The sequence below is a fragment of the Lutra lutra genome, chromosome 6 (genome assembly GCF_902655055.1).
Source record: "Lutra lutra chromosome 6, mLutLut1.2, whole genome shotgun sequence".
Taxonomy (NCBI): Eukaryota; Metazoa; Chordata; class Mammalia; order Carnivora; family Mustelidae; genus Lutra; species Lutra lutra.
This window is the reverse complement of record NC_062283.1, coordinates 2,154,748-2,168,840: the sequence shown is the minus strand read 5'-3', so window position 1 is coordinate 2,168,840 and position 14,093 is coordinate 2,154,748. Positions and strand designations below refer to the sequence as shown.

General features: G+C 42.7%; 2 non-coding genes across 2 annotated transcripts; one reads left to right on the top strand and one right to left on the bottom strand.

Annotated features, from left to right (window-relative positions):
* Window positions 1-4,224: 4,224 nt before the first annotated feature.
* TRNAS-AGA (transfer RNA serine (anticodon AGA)) lies at window positions 4,225-4,306 on the bottom strand. Its single transcript has one exon. It is a non-coding gene; the product is annotated as a tRNA-Ser (tRNA).
* A 2,640-nt stretch (window positions 4,307-6,946) lies between these two features.
* TRNAS-UGA (transfer RNA serine (anticodon UGA)) lies at window positions 6,947-7,028 on the top strand. Its single transcript has one exon. It is a non-coding gene; the product is annotated as a tRNA-Ser (tRNA).
* The last annotated feature ends 7,065 nt before the right edge of the window (window positions 7,029-14,093 follow it).

Genomic DNA, 14,093 nt, shown 5'->3' with positions numbered 1-14,093 from the left:
ACAATGAAGCCTTCCCCTGATAAAATAAATAGCCATACTGTACCTCAGCTCTCCGTAGGATCAAACTGCACACCGGTAAGTGTATTTGCGGTTGATCTTCCCTATCCTTTAACATCGTCTGAATGACAATCAGGCTGTTGCAGCATATTGGCAACTAATGTCCTTTTCTCAGAACTGGAAGGACTTCTTATTCTGACAGATGGTTGGAATGAGATCAGCTTCGGATGAAGAGTCATGAGACTCATCCCACAGCTGGAACGAGCTTTAACATTCACTGCAGGATTACATGCAATGGTTATGATTTTTAAATACTGGAGTGAAAAGGTTATGTACACGCATACATTTTAATTCTGGAAGGTTTTACCAGACCTGGCTTCAGGTTGCTGGTGTGGATGGAAATGAAATAACTGAGCTTGTGGGTTGCAGGGAGGTTTTAGTTTTCCCTATATATTCATCAAAATAACTTGATTTTTACTATCATTATTATTTATGGGTTTTCCTTTATCCTGTTTATATACCTGGAATTGATGATCAATTGGTAAGTCTATATTTAATCTTTTGCAGAACTGCCAGACTGTTTTCCAACCTGAATGCTCCATTGTCATTCCCACCAGGAATGTATGATGGTCTGATTTACCCATATCCTCCCCAACACTTGTTATTGTATGGCATTTTCATTAAAACTATCCTAATGGGCGTGAAGTTGTATCTCACTGTGGTTTTGATTTGCACCTCCCAAATGACTAATGATGGCAAGCATTTTCTTAGAGAACTGTCTATTCCTGTCTTTGCTCATTTTTTTTCCTTTGCTCATTTAAATGGGTTCTTTGTCTCTCCCTTGAGTTGTAAAAGTTCTTAATAAACTCTAGAAGCAAGCCCCTTATCAGATAGTGTTTTGCAAACATTTTCTCCTACTCTTTTGGTTGTCTTTTATTTTCTTGATAGTGTTTTTTAAGGCACAAAGGCTTTTCATTTTGATGAAGTCTGCTTTAGCTGCCCTCTTTTGTTGCTTGCGCCTGTGGTGTCAGATCTAAGAATCACTGCCTAATCTGAGGTCATGATTTTCCCAGTGTTCCCTTCTAAAAGTTTTATGATATTAGACCTTATGTCTTTGACCTATTTTAGTTAATCTGTGTGCATCGTGTGAGGTAAGGGTCTAAGTCCATTCTTTTCATGTGGTTATCTAGTTTTCCCAGTATGATTTGTTGACGAGACTATTCTATCCCCACTGAAGAGTCTTGGCACCTCTTATCAGTTGGCCATAGATTTATGGCTTTATTTCTGGACTCTTGATTCTATCTCATTGATTTCATTGTCTTGATTGTCATGATCTTGTGGTTAGTTTTGAGGGTGGGAAGGGAGTCCTTCTTTTTCTTCTTTTTCAAGATTGTTCTGGATATTCTGGGTCCCTTGAAATTCCGTGGGAATTTTAGGATCACCTCGTCAGTTTCTACAGAGAAGTCAGCTAGCGTTCTGATCGGGCAGATCAGCTGAGGGAGAAGCGCCATCATAACCATGTGAACGTGCAGTCCATGACATGACAGGTCTTTATCTATCTTCACCTCTTTCAACAGTGTTCTGTAGTTTTCCGAGTATAAGTTTTGTACTTCTTTTCTTAAATTTATTCCTGAGTATTTTATTCTTTTTGATGCTGTTTTAAGTGGAAGTATTTACTTTTGACCGTTTTTTCCTTCCCTATGAAACACGATGAGGCTGTCTAAAGATTCCCAGATGTGCATATTAAGTGCTGAGAGATGTCAGGGATGAAATTGCCTAGTATGGCCTCTGTAGACAAAAATAAACAAACAAATCCCAACAACAGAAAAACAAACTGAAATAACCCACAAGTCTTTGAACTCAGATGGCTGGCTTCAGAGGGCAGAGCGCTCGCCATTACACCAGGGAACAGTTTGGGTGAAAAGAGTCTCTGTCATTCGATTCACAATGTCATAAAACTCCATTTCTGAATGGATTTAATCTCATTGACTGGGGTATAGTAACCCAAAGTTAAGACAAAGAACATGTCCCTGCTCCTGTGATTTGTGTCCACTAGGAGGGCTGCTCTGTACGCACACAATTAAGAAAGCCAACCCAGGAAGAGTGCGAGTAAATTGCTAAAGACTGGAAGCGCGGGGATGCCTGTCCCGCTGGCTCGGTCAGTAGACTGTGTGACTCTGGATCTCAGGGTTGTGAGTTTGAGCCCTACACTGTGTGTAGAGATGACTTAAAAATAAAATCTTAATTAAAAAAAAAAACCCTGAAAGTATAATGGCAGAGTTGCAGTGGAAGGTGAAAATACAACTCAAACCTGTCATTTTAGGTGAATGGGACTTGAAGATGCTGCTTGGAAGAAACTGTTGGTCCGTGTGTTTTAGAGACAAGAGGCAGCCTGTGGGACTCAATCCTTAAATTAGAGCCTGTTTGTCTCAACATGATGGTGTGATATAGGAGAAAAAAAAGAGAATACGTTTACCAATGTTCTTAGCAACATGGACCAGACAAGTCCTGGAAAGTCATTTGCTTTAGGTGGACTTGGGTCTGTTTTGGTCTGTGAACACTGGAAGGATATGTGGGCTTGGCAGTGAGCCTTGTGATTTCCAATAAAGCTCTCTTCCCTGGTGTGGCGGTGAGCATGACTTTGTCATCTGCAAGACAGGTGTTGGACTCATGTTAGACGGAATTTGTTTAGAGCTAACATATCTCCTCGTAGTCATTTCACGTGTTTTCCAAAACAGAGTGAGCAAACTCTTCTCATTCAGTGGTCATGAAATTATTAAGAAAGAAATTATTAACTTATTTTTGGTTCAAACTCCTATGGTATGTAATCTCTCACAGAGAGAGGTTCCTGACACAAAACTGACAATGGTAGAGACCACGTCAGGGAATTCACATATTCTGTTGGAGACCACAGACACCAGGCTGAGAGCTATGCATTTCAGAATCTCCTATATGTCACACAACCTAATTTTAACAACTAAGCTTCACCACCAGTAAACTGTAATTAAAGACAAAGTTGCTGAAGAAGTATCATGTGTCTAATATGTCTATGTAAGTCATCAACCTCAACTTTATGAATTACGAGGCCAAAGCACACCCATGCCTGAAGCCAAAATTCTAGTCAAACCAGTTCTTGGAATTCTCTCACCCTTTTCAGAGGACTCGTGGGTGTGAGTTCCTCAGAGCACAGGTCTGGAACACTAAAATAAGGCGCCCACGTGTGTGCGCGCGCGCGCACACACACACGCACACACACACACAATAAGGCACAGGTAGGTCCATAGAGTGGAATAGAATTCTGCCCCTGTTAGCCAGAGGCTATGGGAACCTCTACTTCCACCCCTTCTCAACCCTAACTCTATGGTCTCCACTGAGAAGAAGCTTTAATCTGTAACACTGGCCCTTTCCTGTCGAAGAAAGAAGCATGGAAGAGAGAAACAGATGCTAGGCAACATCTGGTCTCTTAAAACTTAATGAATTTTCTGGGTTCTGTGTTTCCCCTGTTTACTGCAATTGCCACTTAGAGGTGGCCCTTTCCACTTGGAAGTCATAGATACCCCATAAGTAACATTTTATTTAGGATGCTCTGTTGCTTCTGAAGGACTAACAGATGTAGCAAAGGGAATAGAAAAGTTTCTTAAAGTACATAAAGTTTTAGTACCTCTCATCACCACTGTCCTGGACCCCAGGACAAGCCACCCCAGAGAGACATCTTCAACCTTGTTCCACAAAGAAAAAGGCTTTACCTAATTTCTTTAGCTGTGTCGTTTGCTATCAGTACGGTGTGGATTTGCGGCTTGAGGACCCTGGCTATGAGTTGTGGCTTTCACCTGCATTTGATCCAGAATTTGCTGGAATTTCCTTTTCTAGGTGGCGAGGCTGTACAGGGCTGAAGAGCCCAGATAACAGGTCCGATTCCAGAAGGCGGCACTGCTGGGGCATCTCCTTTAGGAACGGCTGCCTGGATGGCAGCAACACGAAAGCATCAGAAAGCCTGGGCTCTACTTTGCGGAAAGAAGCCCTGTGGGGGCTGTGGCGGAGTTCCTTCTGGAAAAAACTGCTGGAAAAAGCGCACGGATGTGTGGCTGTTTGGGGAAGCTGCGGAGTCTTTGAGCCGCCCTGTAAAGAGCAAGGCTGGGGAAGGGTCCCGTTCCTTCCGGAGAGGCAAGGGCCACTTCTCTCAGGGGTGATGGGACAAGAAGTGGCGTCCCCAAAGAGGGGAGCCGCCGTAGTCGGCAGGATTCGAACCTGCGCGGGGAGACCCCAATGGATTTCTAGTCCATCGCCTTAACCACTCGGCCACGACTACGCGTGAGCCGTCGGCCTCATTAGCATAAGTAGCCTCTTCCGAAGGTCCCATTCGCCAGCACAAAGTGCATTTGCTGAATGATGGCCGTCATTCCGGGGAGTGGCCTGCGGTTGTGGCGACAGGGCCCAGTCGCCCTGCCTCCTCCTCCTGGAAGGCCGCCTTCTTCTCATGGCCCCGCTGGGAGGAGATGGAGCAGGAGACCTCCCGGGAGCCCAGCTTCTGATGAGGACCCAGGAGACCCCAACACAGGCTCTAGCATTCACTGGGGAATTGTGAGGGAAGCCCCGATTTGAACACCTCCAAATGAACATCGATTTTTTAAAAAAGTTTTGGGTTGAGCGGGAGGAGGTGGGGTAACTGGGTGACGGGGATTAAGGAGGGAGGGCACATGACTCGATGAACGCTGGGTGTTCTATGCAACTGAGGAATCACGAAACTCTACCTCTGAGACTAATAAGATACTGAATGTTAACTAGATTAATTTAAATAAAAATTCTTTGCTTAAAAAAAGAAAAAAAATAAGTTTTAGGTTATCCATATAATGGAAGATCTTGTACCAGTCTTTTAGAAAACTCACAACCATTTGATTTAAAGGATTGTCCCACTTATTTTAAAACTTCCTTTTTCTTCATCCATTTGCAGGCATAAATATGGAACAGACCCCAAATAAAACAGTTCCCCAAACTTAAAAATAGGAAGATTTATATTACAAATGTTAAAGACTTAGAAAACTGTTCTCTGTCTCTGTGTTCTTTCAAAATTATTTTTTAAGAACGCAGTTAAATGTCAGAAAGCAAGAAGGGATGGAAAAGTTTTCATTAACTTTGCCAATTGCTAAATGGCATTGATTATTTGAGAAACAAGTCCAAGGTGAATGCTTTCACTGTGGATTGCACTGAACAAGCCAGCATTAATCCAAGAGCCATTTAAAGCAAATGCCAACTCGGGGGTAACATCAATAAATAAATCAATAAAATACATTGTCCTGCTATTCATGTATAAGACTTGATTACTTCACATTGTAGTAAACAAACAAAAACGTTAAATCGTAACTCCACAACCCAGAAACCAACTCTAGAAACATTCTGAAGTATTCCTTCCTTCCTCTCAGTATTTTACATGTACAAAGTCTGTCTCATTGAAGTCATGTTTATTCCATACTACTTTGTGGGTGAATATTATACCACAAACAGAAAGATAACAGAATCTTCCCAAATCTCATTTTAGTGTCAGATGAAGCAAAATACTTAAACATTCACCCATTTTTAATATATTAAACTATCACAATGGGAAATGCAAAGGTTTTTGTTCACTGCATGGTTTTCTTCGTTAAGAATTTTTTTTTTTTTTTAATGTTTCCCTAGGAGAGGGCTTCTCAAACTTCAATGGGTATCAGAAGCCCCTGGCAGGCTTCCTATTAAACCAAATTGCTGGGTATCCCAACCCACCCCACCCCCACTCTCCCGGTTCTGATTGCCGGATCTGAACTCGGTCGGAGAATTTGCATTTCTCAAGGGACTCCAGGTGGTGTACACGCTGCTGATGGGGACAATACTTTGATAAGCTCAAGGACAATAAAGTTCAAAATAAATGTACTGGGTTAAACATTATAAACCCTTTCTGAGCCTAATGGAAGTCTATAGCAAATGCCATAGAAAACAGACTAGAATACAGTGAGGGGAACATCATCGTTACCGAACCCTAAAGGAAAACAGATGTGAGAGAGCTTTAACTCTCAGAGGAGTATATTCGGCCTAATCCTGGGGGTGACATTCCTTTTGTATGTGAGATTCTGTCTAAATCTACAGTTTATGCCCTGGGAACGTGCTTCCGTGACTAGGATCCAGAGAGAGGTCCGTGGTTTTAGGGTTTCTGACATTTCCATAAAACGTGATCGGTCCGAGTGGCCCCCTCCTTATCCCAGTCTGGTAAACCAGAGTCTCGGACCCCAGAATCGGCCCTGTAATTTGGCTCGATCTATTCCAACATTTGTGTGTTTTCATTTCCTTTTTGCGCCTCTCTGTGCTGCGCAGGGCGGAGCGCAGGGCCTTGGAGACCGAGTGCGCTCGGAGCGCCCCTTTCCCCGGTGGGGAGCCACTGTGCGGCCCCTCCTGTCCCTGAGGGATCGAAGACCTCCCCTGGCGGGGCTTTTGAGATCAGGACGAAAACTAGGCCCCCGCCTCCCTCTCCGCCCCAGAGCGGCTTAATTGGTTCTTTTGGAAGAACAAGTCGAATGCCACCGAATAGAGTCCTGATTTCGATTTTAGCCCCGAAGTCAACAAGACATTCCACACTTCCCATGACCCTTTTTTCCCGTCCGTCTCCTGCCTGCGTTTGCGAACTTGACGTTGTTCAGGGCTCCCTTTCAGCCCGGCTGGCCTTCCTCAGGATCCCGAGCACGAGGTGTGACCGTGGTGGCCGCGGGTGGCCGTAGCCAGGGGACCAGCCCCCGCGCCCCGGGCATTTGACTTTCCAGTCTTCTATCCCGGAGCCTGTAATGGCCCTGCTATGACCCGGCTGGCTCTTTATGTGCTGGGGGTGGGCTCCTTCCTTCTCCAGGGAGAGACTGCACCTACCATGGGCGACACTCCCCGCGGCCCCCAGTGGTTCACCTCAGCTCTTTACGCTGGCACCAAGCAAGTAGTCGTGGCCGAGTGGTTAAGGCGATGGACTTGAAATCCATTGGGGTCTCCCCGCGCAGGTTCGAATCCTGCCGACTACGGTTTTACCAGGAACCGAACCACGTCCCCGCAATCTAGATCGTTCCCCAACGCGCTCCCGCAATCCAGATCGTTCCCCAACGTGTATCCTCCACCTGCACCTGCCGATACGGAGAGCGCAAGCCTTCCCCTGTTCGGAGACGCCTTTTCAATGCCAGCGTCACCCTCCAGACAAGGTGCGGGAAGTTCATCTGATGCCTCAGCTCACAGCTCCAGCCCCTGGCCTCTGAAAGCGGGCTGGCACTCCCCTGAACCACTCTCCACGCAGAGCGACATTAGGATTCATGAAAAGTAGTGACGCTAACAGGTAATTTTATGGAACACTTTGCGCCAAGAAGATAGGAGGTAAGCGGGAGCCCCATGATAGTGTATTTCCATTTAACCCATGAGGAAACAGCCCAGTGCTGCACAATGAGACGTGTTGACTGAGAACCGAGGTTCTCCTGAGTTCCTTAGGAGACACTCCTAATATTGTCAGGTTGTTTGCAGACTCGGGGGTAGATGTGTTACTACCCCAAAATAATAGATAGCAGGTCCTATTTTTTTCAAGCCCTTACTACACACACCACTCCAAAGACTTTACGCGTGTCATTATTTGTAGACCTTTACAACAGATCGATTTTGCAGACTACAAGTCCACAGAGATACAGCCATAAATGACTGAGGACTGATTTGAGAGAAAGGGAAGAGCTATTTTGGCCCCAGAGATGGGGAGAAATTGGAATAAAGCTCCATATGCTGGAAAGGAGTGAGATTTTGAAAACTCTACAAAGCCTCAATCCACATATTTGTTGGAAAGGATTAATGTTTCAATTCTGCTGGATGGGGACCCCAGAGCTGATTCTTTTGTCCCCACTACCTACCTCCTATAGCACTTTCAGGGGATTAAAGTGTTTCTGAGGACTTCACAAATGATTGGAAGAAACAAATAGTAGATTAAGAGGCTTATGAGTTCTTGTCCAGAAGGAAGAAAGATGGGAGCAAACTTACCAGTGAGGAAGGAGAGACGGCAAGAATGGGGCAGTGGGGAAAAGGTGACCACAAACACAGAGGAAAACACCAGATATTTCCTTGTAAAGTTATGTGATTTTGAAGATAAGGAAATAATTCCTTAGGGAGCCACTGAAGAAATCACCTTATTCCAAGGGGAAAAATCATACTGGAAACAGCATTCTCTAGAATAATATTCAATGGTGTGAGGAAGTGGGAAAAACAACAACAAGATACTTGGGAAACATAATATAAGTCTAAGACCACATCCAGCTCAGATGTATTTTATGTCAAAGAAGGTGTATTTACCGCAGAAAGTATTAGGCAGCATTTAAAAGGAGTAGATTCACATAGAACTATACGGGGGAATCTAAAAAAAACAATTGTGAAAATTTCAGAGCAGAATGAGATATCTAGCAAAATATCACATGGAATATAAAATTAAATACACAAAAATATTGACATCTGCTTTGAAGAAAGAAATTCCAGTAAAAAGCTAAACATTAGATACTTTTTAATGTTAGATTTTTTTTTAAATTTTTTATTCATTTGACAGAGAGAGAGAGAGAGAGATCACAAGTAGGCAGAGAGGCAGGCAGAGAGAGAGGGAAGCAGGCTCACTGCTGAGCAGAGAGCCCGATGCGGGGCTCGATCACAGGACCCTGAGATCATGACCTGAGCCGACTGAGCCACCCAGGTGCCCCAATGTTAGATACTTTAAAAAAAAAAAAAAGATCTTATTTACTTGAGAGAGAGAGAGAGAGAGAGAATACGAGCGGGGGCTTGGGGGCAGAGGGAGAAGTGGACTGCCCCCTAAGCATGGGGCATGGGGCTCCATCTCAGGACCCTAAGATAATGATTCTTAACTGACTGAGCCACCCAGGCACCCTATGTTAGATAATTTTAAAGTTAACTTTGTGGGAGAGATTAGAGGGAGATCACTATGGAGGTAAAAAAAAAAATCAATTAAAATTATTGTTTTTACATATACTAATTTACATCTGGGATAGTCTAAAAATCTGATGGGACATCTTCAAAGACATAATCAAAGAATATATATATATATATAATTAGAATGACAGAAATTTCTAAGTGTCGATAGTCTAGGGATATCAATGCTTGTGAACTGATTATTGGAAACTATGGAGTTATTTTGGTAACAAATCTGGCACCATTTAATTAAGAGAAGGACAAACATACCACATGATCCAACTTTTCTTTCTGTCTTGTGCTATATATCCCACAAGTCTATGGGAAGATACTCATCTATGTAGTGGTGTTTGCACCTGTGGGATTTTTAATCAACCTCTTTGTTCTAAGACTTGGTGAGTTGATCAAACTGGGTGGATGCACCCACTGAATTACTAAACAGCGAGAAGAAGTTACAAGTTAAATGTAAAAACTGTATGTGCCCCACTGGATTGCTCATATAAAATAACAAAACACATGCAAACAGAACTACATATTTCACAAGAAGACATTCAACAGGAAGTTAAATAGTCAGGGGTGGGAGGTCAGGGGGAAGTTACGTAGTAAACAGTAGAATACTTGCTACTGGAGTTAGAAGGCATAGAACATTCTATCGTGAAAGGGAAATATCAATCAATCAAATGAAAACAAAAAGCTGTATATGGACCAATAATGGTAACATGCTTTGAACTGGGGAACATAATTAATTCCAATGCCTGCTCTGAATTCCAAAAAACAGATTACAGCTCTTAACATTATGTGGATCCTGTCAATGACCTCCAGCCAGGCTACCAGGAACATCCCTGTGGCTGAGCAGGCTGGGTTTGTTATCCACTGCAGTGAGAACACACACTAGAGGGGTCTATGGAGCAGGATGTTAGGAAGAACCTATTTCAGGATTCCATTGGGTGCTTTGGGTGAGGGTCAAAAGTAGCAGGGTTCTAATCTAGATTAGAAACTGTCAGAAAGCAGGAGCAAGTCTATAACTGAGTATCTCAACTGATCTTGTTTATAAGGAGGTAGACTAGAGTGAAGGTAAAGCCATGATTAGTAAGGAGTAGCAATCATTTGTTTTAGACAGAGGGAGGTCTGGTATTTTGTGGGTGGCCAGAGTGACCTTGGTTTGGCTTAGCTTAGACAAAGTTGTGATGTCACCTGTTGGTCTCACTTTCCTATGGTCTCAGAGGAACCATATCTGATGTTGATATTCGGTGAGATCATGCCCAGTAGGAGAATAATGTGGCATGGCTTGAATGCCAGAACAGCTTTTGGATGCTATAAGTTGCTTTCTTCCCCTTTCTTCCTTCCCCTATGGCAATGCTTCTCTTGTATGAAATTCTTGTTTACCTCTTAATTTCAAAATTGAAATTCAACATATTGAAGTTCTTATGGGATAGGAATGAGGAATATTGATTTTGACCAAGGTCTTTGAGCTCCATCTCACAATAGATGTGGGTAACGAGGGACATTAAAACAATCTCAAATAGGGCCTTGTGTATGGTGTGAGATGAACAGACTTTGAGAGGATCAAAGATTACTGGCATGATTAATTCTATTTAAGGACAACTCACATACCAGAAATCCCTGTACCAGGCCTGTCCCCTCACCTAGTAGGAGGGCCTATTTAGTTTGTAGACAATAAAGTGATCTATTCATAGAATGTCCTAGGAAACAGACATTACAAGGGTGTCAGTGTAGATGGCAACACTCTTGATGGGAGAGCATTACAAGACCCTGATCACACTTGGAAACTTCATCAGCAATATACAATGAGTGATGGACATCAACGGTGGGCAAACTACATCTCTACTTCCTCTGGATATATACTCATCTACTTCATTCATGCCTTCCTCCTTCTTAAGTTAGGCTGGGTCTTCTCATGCTTAATCAGAAAAAAAAAAAACAGAAAGGAAAAGAATCTTCACAATCCTTCCTCCTCTCTTCTATAATAATCAGACTAGTCCATATGGCTATGGGTTTTAATCAAGTATAGTGGCCAGTTTTTGGTGTAGAGAAAATGTCTGCTGACAATATCTTCTTTAAATGTTCTGGTTTGGGGGATGCCTGGGTGGCTCAACCAATTAAGCGTCTGCCTTCGGCTCAGCTCATGATCCCAGGGTCCTAGGATTGAGTCCTGCATTCAGCTCCTTGTTCAGCAAAGGAACCTGCTGCTCCCCCTGCTTGTGCTCTCTTTCTATGACAAATAAATAAAATTTTTAAAAAATTAAAATAAATGTTCTGATTTTGAGTCGGGTACAATTTTCTGATAACAAAATGTGTGCAATAAAGTGAGGGTTTTACCATTGCAGAGTTGAGACATTTTCTGCATTTTTTAAACATCTTAATTTATTTTTTTCATGTTCCAAGATTCATGGTTTATGCACAACACCCAGTGTCCCATGCAATATGTACTCTCCTTCATACATTTTTCTGCATTTTTGTCTGTAAAAGAAAACATACACATCTTGGACTATAAAAGAGAATAAAGCAAACTTCAATTTTGACCAAATGAAAAGCAATCTCTATACAGGGATGAGGAGTGGAAGAGTAGATTGCACATTCTCTGAAAGTCAAAGGAGCATGATGATGTTAGGAGTTAATTGGGCACTTAGGAAATCAGGGCCAGGGTCCCCAACAAGAAAGCAACAAATTCAGGACAGCTAAGACAAAACTGCACTAGCGTCCTGCTTTAAAACTTAGATGAGACCACAATAGCATTCTGTCTAGCAACCTTTGCAGAGGTGAGTTCTGCAAGACATCCTGAAACCACAATGAACTCTGATACATCGGTCACTATCACAAGTTGAGCAGTTACTCTCCACATGTCAGCCCAAAAGACCATCAATCCCTGAGCACTAACCGGACAGGCAGACAGGTGCATGATCCAAGCCCTGATTGGGACACCTTAGCAGCCAGCCCACAGGAGACCCACACTCAGGGTGCTCAAGATAGTTCTGCAAAACAGCTTATAAAAAAACCCTTAGATTCAAACCCCCAAATGGCAGCCCTCTCAGGCCCCCTCCCTTCCTGGGAGCTTTGTACCGCGGCTCAATACACTGTCGTCCCCTCTTCATCTCATCTGATCTACCTCTTCATTCCTGAAGCAGCACAACCAAGAATAGTGGGCACTAGGGGAACAAAAATCCTGTAACGGTAAGACCCTACTCAGTATTTCCCCAGCGCAGTGCTTGCAAAAACTCCAGAAGCACACAGTATTCTACAGTTAGTGACACACTGTGTGAGAGAAAACCACAGATCTCTGCTTTTGGACAATGGAGTGGCAGGAACTGTACGCAGCTCATTGATTATGAAGGAGAATCTGGATATGAAAGTTTGACTAAACAGACTACACAAAGGGGCAACAGAGAAGGAGCCGACAGGGAACAAGCCCAGTGGACAGAGAGAGAATCTGCAGTGGCCACACTTGGAGTTAGTGATGTGTGTTGGCTGTAAGGAGAATAACAAGCTCACACACATCTGGAATCATAATGAGGCCATTTGTTTGGAAGGAATCTCCCAGCCCTTAGAGAAATGTCTGCAAATTTTCAAGCCAGGAGAAAAACAGACTCACTTCATCTAAAACAAATACTATACTAGAATTTTTTAAAAATTGAAGGCCTATGCAAAATAGTACAGGAGCAAATGAAAAAAGGGAACTTCTATAAATAATGTAAGTAGCAAAGAAACAGGAGTTGTTACTCATTTTTTAGGACAAAGAGGGATTTATTTTATTTTTTTATGAACATATAACGTATTATTTGTTTCAGGGCTACAGGTCTGTGAATCATCAGTCTTACACAATTCACAGCGCTCACCATAGCACACATCCTCCCCAGTGTCCATCCCCCAGCCACCCTCCCACCCTCCTCCCCTCCAACAACCCTCAGTTTGTTTCCTGGGATTAAGAGTCTTTTATAGTTCGGTTCCCTCTCTGGTTTCCTCTTGTTTCATTTTTTGCCCCCCTTTGCCTATGACCCTCTGTCTTGCTTCTCAAATTCCTCATATCAGTGAGATCATATGATAATTGTCTTTCTCTGATTGACTGATTTCGCTTCGGATAACACCCTCTAGTTCCAACCATGTCATTGCAAATGGCAAGATTTCATTTTTGACGGCTGCATAGTATTGAATTGTATATATATACCACATCTTCTTTATCCATTCAACTGTTGAAGGACATCTGGGCTCTTTCCATGGTTTGGCTATTGTGGACATTGCTGCTATGAACATTGGGGTGCAGGTGTCCCTTCGGATCCCTACACTTGTATCTTTAGGGTAAATACCCAGTAGAGAAATTGCTGGGTCATACGGTAGCTCTATTCTCAACTTTTCAAGGAACGTCCATACTGTTTTCCAGAGTGGCTGCACCAGCTTGCATTCCCACCTATGGTGTGGGAAGGTTCTGAGAAAGAGGGCTGTTTGGTATTCTTTTGGTGACACAATGACCAGATGAACATTGCAATGAAAATATTATTATGGATGCCCCATAAATTTTTACTTTAAAATATCTTAAATCTATAGATATTTTAAAATGCAATAATGCATTTCATACACTGATGTACGTAGAATCACCCAACTTAAGACTTCCCACGTTTGGTTTGTGTGTGTGCATGTGGAAAGTCTGTCCATATGTTACATATATATAAACTGGGCTCAGCAGCTATAGGGGCGAGGAGGGGGCAGAAATTACAGCTAGACACCATGATAGAAGAGAAATTTGCTATTCATTGTCTGTATATTCTCCAATACTATTAGAATTACTTATTTCCCATGTCTGAAATATCTAAAACATTCATTCTAATGTGCACAGAAAATGAATGTCCTATAAGTGGATTGTTGCTTTTTATTAGAGTTGATTTTCCAGTCACAGCAGAGTGTGGGGCATTTGCCATTTTCCTCCTGTATTTACTTTTGATGCTTCTTTTCTTTCTTGTAAAATAAACTCCATTAAGCCAGGATAAAATTTATTCCTTTTTCCTCACCCAGACTCAGACCCCTCAGGACTTGCAGAAACTCATAGGAGACACCAGGGACAAAATTGACTTTGGTCATTTAAAATGAATGGTTCTTTCCCAGGAAAAAACAAAAATGGGATCAAAACACAAGGC